Genomic DNA, 7203 nt, shown 5'->3' with positions numbered 1-7203 from the left:
GTATCGCAACGCATCCAGAACGCTTCATTTGGAGAGAAAACGTGAGCCCTCTGGACCTTTGGCGCTAAAATATATAGCGTAAATCTTATCGAGACGGAATTAAAAGACGCCTGCTTCTTGGGAGAAAAGCAATGGCAAACCTAGACAGCATCTTAAAAAGCAGAGACATCACCTTGCCAACAAAGGTCCGTGTAGTTAAAGCTATGATTTTCCCAGTAGTGAGGTATGGAAGTGAGAGCTGGACCATAAAGAAGGCTGATCTCCGAAGAATTGATGCTTTTGAATTATGGTGCTGGAGGAGACTCTTGAGAGTCCCATGGACTGCAAGATCAAACCTATCCATTCTTAAGGAAATCAGCCCTGAGTGCTCACTGGAAGGACAGATCCTGAAGCTGAGGCTCCAGTACTTTGGCCACCTCATGAGAAGAGAAGACTCCCTGGAAAAGACCCTGAAGTTGGGAAAGATGGAGGGCACAAGGAGAAGGGGATGACAGAGAATGAGATGGTTGGACAGTGTTCTCGAAGCCACCAGCATGAGTTTCACCAAACTGTGGGAGGCAGGAGTGCCTGGCGTGCTCTGGTCCATGGGGTCACACAGAGTCAGACACGACTAAACGACTAAACAAAAACAACAACAAACCTTATCCTTTGAATTGAGTCAGAAAGTGATACCAAATTTATGAACACAGGTACAAGTAGGACTACAGAAAGGCAACATTATCTGTTTTTAAAAATGGCTGGAGGGGGTTGGGTTCTGCCATTCCATCAGATCTCACCTGGGTGAAGCTTAAATGTTCCCTGTTAGCCAAAATCTGAACTCCACAGCATCTGCACGTATTAGCATGCCTATTCCACGCAATGCTGCTATTCAGCATCTGATACTCTCCTTGCTTTGCTAATAAGCATTTTTGCTTCTTCGTGTTTTTTTTTTAAAAATCTCAAATCTCTAATTACCATCTCCATTCGGGGGGGGGGGGGGGATAGAACTTCTGTTCCTGAAGCTGATGAGCATGTGAAACTGCAGCAGTGCCAGATTCCCCAGCCACATCAGCCAGCTTGAGCTGACAGATTTTAAGCTCTTGCTCATGTTACATTTGAAATATATATAAAACTTTTATCTGGTCTCCTGTCAGCTATTCTGCAAATGGCAACGGCTGGCAGGATTGACAGCTTGTAGCTAGACAGTTTCCTTTCCTCCTCCTCATGCAGAGTGCAGCAGACAAGCATTCCATATCGCTGCAGAATGAAAGCCAAAAATCCATCCAAAGGACATGGCATTTTGCGACTGGGTTGGGACAGTTCTGTGAGGAGGAGTCCTAGGCAAACCAAAGTGCTGCTTACGATACAATAATCTTTATTGTCATTGTCCCATACAGAACGACGAAATTGAAAAATCTACATAAGACATTCAAAAACCAACAAGCCTGCTATCCCAGCTATCCCAACCTGGTTAGTCCCCTAAAAACTCTGACACCCCATTTTTATATACAATATACTCCCATAGAGACTCCTTACACTGCGTTTAAAACCAAAATCGCATTTGGGTAGAAACTGTTTCTCAGGCGGCAAGTCCTATTCTTTATAACCCTGTACCTTCTTCCAGAAGGCAGAAGCCAAAAGAGATCATTTCCGGGGTGTGCACTATCCTGCATACTATCTTGTGTTCCTCTGTCAAGGAGGTGGGTGCATCTTCACTCCCAGACTTGTTCTTCCATCAGCAACAATTGCTAAATAACAATGATTTTGTGCTATCCCTTTCCACATCCTGCAGGACAGGAGCAGTTAATGTGGTACGCTCCAGAGGTTGTTCCCATCAGTCCAGCCACCATGGCCAATGGTCAAGAATGAGGAGAGCTGAGGTCCACCAGATTGCCCAGCTTTGCTGTAACTGGTCTTCTCTGGAAATCAGAGCACTGAGCCCTATGGCGCAACTCTGTTGCTTCCTTTCCCCCCTTGGGTTGTGGTTACACACAGGTATCAATTTCCAAGTCGTTTAATGACTAATGAAAATAACACCCTGCTTCCCCAGGAAGAATGAGAGTCCCCTTGCCTGTAGTTGTTTACGGAGGAAAAAATATATTTAGCTGTTGGGCAGTCATCAGAGCTTGGTCCTTAGCTATGCTGAAACTCAACTGAAATCAATAGGGTCAGCTGCGCCCAAGCCTTCCTAGGGTTGCAGCCCTAGAGAGTGTGAGCAGTTTCTTCCCTCTACATAACAGAACTGGTTACAGATAGGTAGCCATTTTGGTCTGCCATAGTCAAAACAAAAAAATTCCTTCCAGTAGCACCTTAAAGACCAACTAAGTTAGTTCTTGGTTCTCATACCAAGAACTAACTTAGTTGGTCTTTAAGGTGCTACTGGAAGGAATTTTTTTTTGTCATAACAGAACTGGATAGCTCCCAACACAGTGCAGGTCTTAGAAGGACAACAGAAAGTTTAGATAATGGAGGTTTTGCTAGGGTAATATGTAACCACTAAGTAAAAACAATACGTTTCTCTGTTTGACTGGGACAAACCTTGTTATGTTGAACTCGTATTTTGCACAATTTGTATACGGTGTTTGTTTGATAATGTGTGGTTTGCTATGCCTAATAAAGGATATTCAATTTGATTCTTTGTTACTGTGTTTTAGATTTGGTTAGAGAGGAGGGTAAAGCTAGGCTTGCCGTATTTCAAAAAGTCAAATTGCTGACACCCCCAAAGTTGTTCAGCACAGATGGGATGGGAAGAGGCGTTGCTTCTACCTGCCTTGGTTTCTTAATTAATTTTAAACTTAATGCTCCTTTATGCTACTTGCTTAAGGAGGTGGAGGAGTAAGAATGTGGGGCAGCCTCCCACCATTAGCCTCTCAAGCACCCTATTCTGCTGCATGTATATGTCCGGCTGTCTGGCTGCGCTCAATCCCCTGCAGGAGGGGGACCCTCAAAGGAACCATCTGCCTTCGGCCAGGAAGGCAACTGCCAGCAGCAGAAGCATCTCTGGTCCCTCCCCATTGGCTGTGGATTTCAAGGAGGAAGACAGAAAACGTGGAAGCTTCTTCTGCCCTGAACTGCAGATGAGGGACACTTGGTGTCAGGCGGCTGAGGAACCAACCCCCACGGCAGGTTGCCAGGAACAGATAAGACAAGACAAAGTCCTTACCATCTGCTTTTATTCAGTATTTACAGAGAGAGGCCTGGGAATGCAGCCTCTTGGAATAATGGCATTCTCCTGAGTAAATCTCCACTCCCCTTCTTCATTCGTCATCTCTTCTATTGGTGACGCTGAAGGCCCTTTGCTTCTGAGCTCTTTGCTCTCCTACTTTTAAGGCCTCGCCGGGTTCTTGGAATGCTTTCTAGTGATAACATGTTAGCCAGCTGCTCCAACTCGGCCTCCTCCTCCTGCTCTCCCATTATTTCCCAGCTTTTCCCCTCATCTGACTCTGAGTTGTGACCTCAACAAACCACTGTTGTATATCTATACAGTGGTACCTCTGGTTATGAACTTAATTCGTTCCGGAGGTCCGTTCTTAACCTGAAACTGTTCTTAACCTGAGGTACCACTTTAGTTAATGGGGCCTCCCACTGCCGCCGCGTGATTTCTGTTCTCATCCTGAAGCAAAGTTCTTAACCTGAGGTACTTTTTCTGGGTTAGCAGAGTCTGTAACCTGAAGCGTCTGTAACCTGAAGCGTATGTACTGTCTTCCTCTTCCTCCTCCCTGGACGGGTCAGGATGGGGACGCAGTCTCCATCATTCCTCCTCTGCCCTGACACTTAGCAGGATTTTATGAATAACTGCCACCCCTGGTGGAGGAGACCCACTGGCTGTCCCGTTGCAGGACCGTGACACCGCAGGCCGATTATTGCCCAGCACATATGGATGGCCACTCTCCCCTGTTCTGACAGGGAAATTGCAAAAAATAAAAAATTCAGGAAAACCCCAGAAGAAAACTCAGGGGAAAAAGAGAAATGGCCAGGCTCGTGGCAGCAGCGCCCCACTGCCGCCAGGGCACAGCCTTCCCCATAATTTTTTTTAAACAAAAACAAAAAATTGGGGGGGGTGAGACAGAAAAGCGGGGGGGGGGAATTGGGTTGCCATATGTCCTGGAAATTCCTGACATCTCTTAAAATTCAAAAAGTCCCCCCGGACGCCATTTTAGGCATCCGATTTCTGTACGTGTCCAGAATTTTCCGGACATATGGCAAGCCTAGTAAAGCTCTCTACTGTGGAAGCTAAATCCTATCAAAAATTTATACAGCTCTCATCCCTAAATGCTCCTTGACTGCTTTCATCTTTTTTCCCTTTTAAGTAAGGCTGTTTACCAAGCTGCACTTTTTGATTCCTAACCAGTTACAAGCATTACACACTGCATACCGAAGAATGTACGTGCCGTCAGTTTTAACACAGCAACACTCCAGCCGTTCTTTGATCTTGAAACGCTGCATAGTTGTTGTCGTTTTTTATATACATAAAATAAAATAGAAAATCACTGGTGTATAAATGCCCCCATCTGCCGTCTCATGCGGTCAGCGCCAGAATCATTACAACAACTGCCCTAAGTGTGATAATAATTGCAAAAAACAGGAACTTTGATTCTTATCAGCCTCAGCACAAGAAAGGAAGCCGAGGCTGATTTCATCCCTTCCACCATATGGATGCAGTTGTTTTGACTGTCATTCAAGAGAGTCCCATCAGTATACAGAATACCTTGACACAGTTTCTTTGAACTGGTTGCTCTTTTCATCCAAAAGCCCCCCTGTGGATGTATGGTTGTCAGCTGAGGGCTGTAGAACCATCGTTTTTCCTGCCTGCCCTAGAATGCAAAAAAGCAGCTCTGCTTAATCCTTCCCAAGGTCCATCTAATTCAGCAGCAGGCCAACCAGAAGAGCCCTGCTACATCAGGCCAATGGCCCACCTTGTTCTCAGGGTGGCTATACTTGCCCTTGGGAAGCCTGCAAGGAGGATGAGAGCACAACCGCACTCTCCACTCCTGTATTTCCCAACAACTGAAACTCACAAGCATACTGCCTCCAACAGTCTCCAGCAGTGCTGGCAGTAGATAACCACAAGGGGTACAGTGGTACCTCGGTTTACGAGCTTAATCCGTTCCGGAAGTCCGTTCTTAAACCAAAACCGTTCTTAAACCAAGGCGTGCTTTCCCTAATGAAGCTTCCTGCCGCCGGTACCCTTCCACCGTTCAGATTCTGTTCTTAGACTGAGGTAAAGTTCTCAAACCCAGACACTACAGTGGTACCTTGGGTTACAGATGCTTCAGGTTACAGACCCCGCTAACCCAGAAATAGTACCTCAGGTTAAGAACTTTGCTTCAGGATGAGAACAGAAATTGTGCTCTGGTGGCGCGGCAGCAGCGGGAGGCCCCATTAGCTAAAGTGGTGCTTCAAGTTAAGAAGAGTTTCAGGTTAAGAACAGAACTCCAGAACGAATTAAGTTCTTAACCCGAGGTACCACTGTATTTTCAGTTATGTCGAGTTTGTAAACCAAATCATTCTTAAACCGAGGTACCACTGTACTAGCCTGATCTTCCATGAATTTGTCTAATCTCCTTTTAACTCTATGTTGGTGGCCATCATATGCCAACAATGCCCTTCTCCAGACTACTGGGACAAACAAGTTAGCCTGTACACAAAGCAATAATAAATGGACACATAATTGATAGTGGAAATGGCATGGCTAGCTAACCCAGCCTCACATTGGATGCGTGTGTGTGTGTGTGTGTGTGCCATGCCTTTCTTCCTGGTTCACACTGAAAAGTTATTTTTAAATGCTCCCAGGGACAGGAGAGATACCCAAAGGCTTCAATTGAGAAATGAATTAATTTAATGTAACTGGGACTGGTCACAAGTGTGTCCATCCCACCCACTCAAAATAGCCAAACAAAAACAGACACCAAACAGGCAAGGACTGAGCACACTCAGTGGGCATGCAGACTGACAGATGCAGGTGTGTGTGAATGGGGAAGGAGGAAGAGACCACTGAATGATGTTCAAGAATCCTGAACACAAGCTTTTCTTTCTTTCTTTCTTTCTTTCTTTCTTTCTTTCTTTCTTTCTTTCTTTCTTTCTTGTAAGACCCCAGTTGTATATACTCATAGATGTGAGCCATGCTTATGTAGCTGAAAGTGTTCCACCCATGCACAAGCCAGAGGTACTGAGCGACTCAGGATGATCCCAAGGCTAGCAGAAATCCCAAAATATTTTCGAAAAATGGAAACCCTAAGCAAATAAAAATGAAACAAACAGGTGGGAGGGAAAAAGAGAATTATGGAGTGGCTGGAAAGATTCATATAGAAACGTTTATAGGGATATGAAGGGTCAATAAGAACCATTGTTTGGGCAGCTTCACAATGAGAAGCTGTTTTTAAGTGTGCTAAGGAAGAGAATGGGACGCGGGTTAAACCACAGAGCCTAGGGCTTGCCGATCAGAAGGTTGGCGGTTCGAATCCCTGCAACGGGGTGAGTTCCCGATGCCTGGTCCCTGCTCCTGCCAACCTACTAGTTCAAAAGCATGTCAAAGTGAAAGTTGATAAATAGGTACAGCTCCGGCAGGAAGGTAAACGGCGTTTCCATGCACTGCTCTGGTTCGCCAGAAGCAGCTTAGTCATGCTGGCCACATGACCTGGAAGCTGTACGCCGGCTCCCTCGGCCAGTAAAGCAAGATGAGCGCCGCAACCCCAGAGTTGTCCACGACTGGACTTAACGGTCAGGGGTCCCTTTACCTTTAAGGAAGAGAAAGCTGCTTATAGCTATCAACAGCAGAATTATAACACTGAACATTACTGGAGTTGGGTACTAATGTGTCAGCCCTCCCACAAATAAAAACCAAAACAGCCCAATGGAGACTAAACCTAGTCATTGGGCACTGTTGGACGTGGACATGAAAACCAGTGAGGGAAGAAGTATTCAGTGGCGTAGCGTGGGGGGTGCAGGGGGGGCCGGCCGCACCGGGTGCAACATCTGGGGGTTAGGGTTAGGGGGCACAAATCCACTGGTTAGGGGGCGCAAATCCACGGGTTAGGGGGTGCAAATTACTTGCCTTACCCCGGGTGCTGACAACCCACACTACGCCACTAGAAGTATTATCAGTGACATTTGTTTAACATAGGACCATCTTGCCCCAAGGATATTACATGATAAAACTTGACACTGGTGACACAACTGGGGGGTGAGAAGAAAGATGATGGGCAAGGGCAAGCAGTGGATTTA

This window comes from Podarcis gaigeae (assembly GCF_964106915.1).
Source record: "Podarcis gaigeae genome assembly, chromosome: 7".
NCBI classification, from domain to species: Eukaryota; Metazoa; Chordata; class Lepidosauria; order Squamata; family Lacertidae; genus Podarcis; species Podarcis gaigeae.
The sequence above is the reverse complement of the archived record's forward strand: the minus strand, read 5'-3'. Positions refer to the sequence as shown.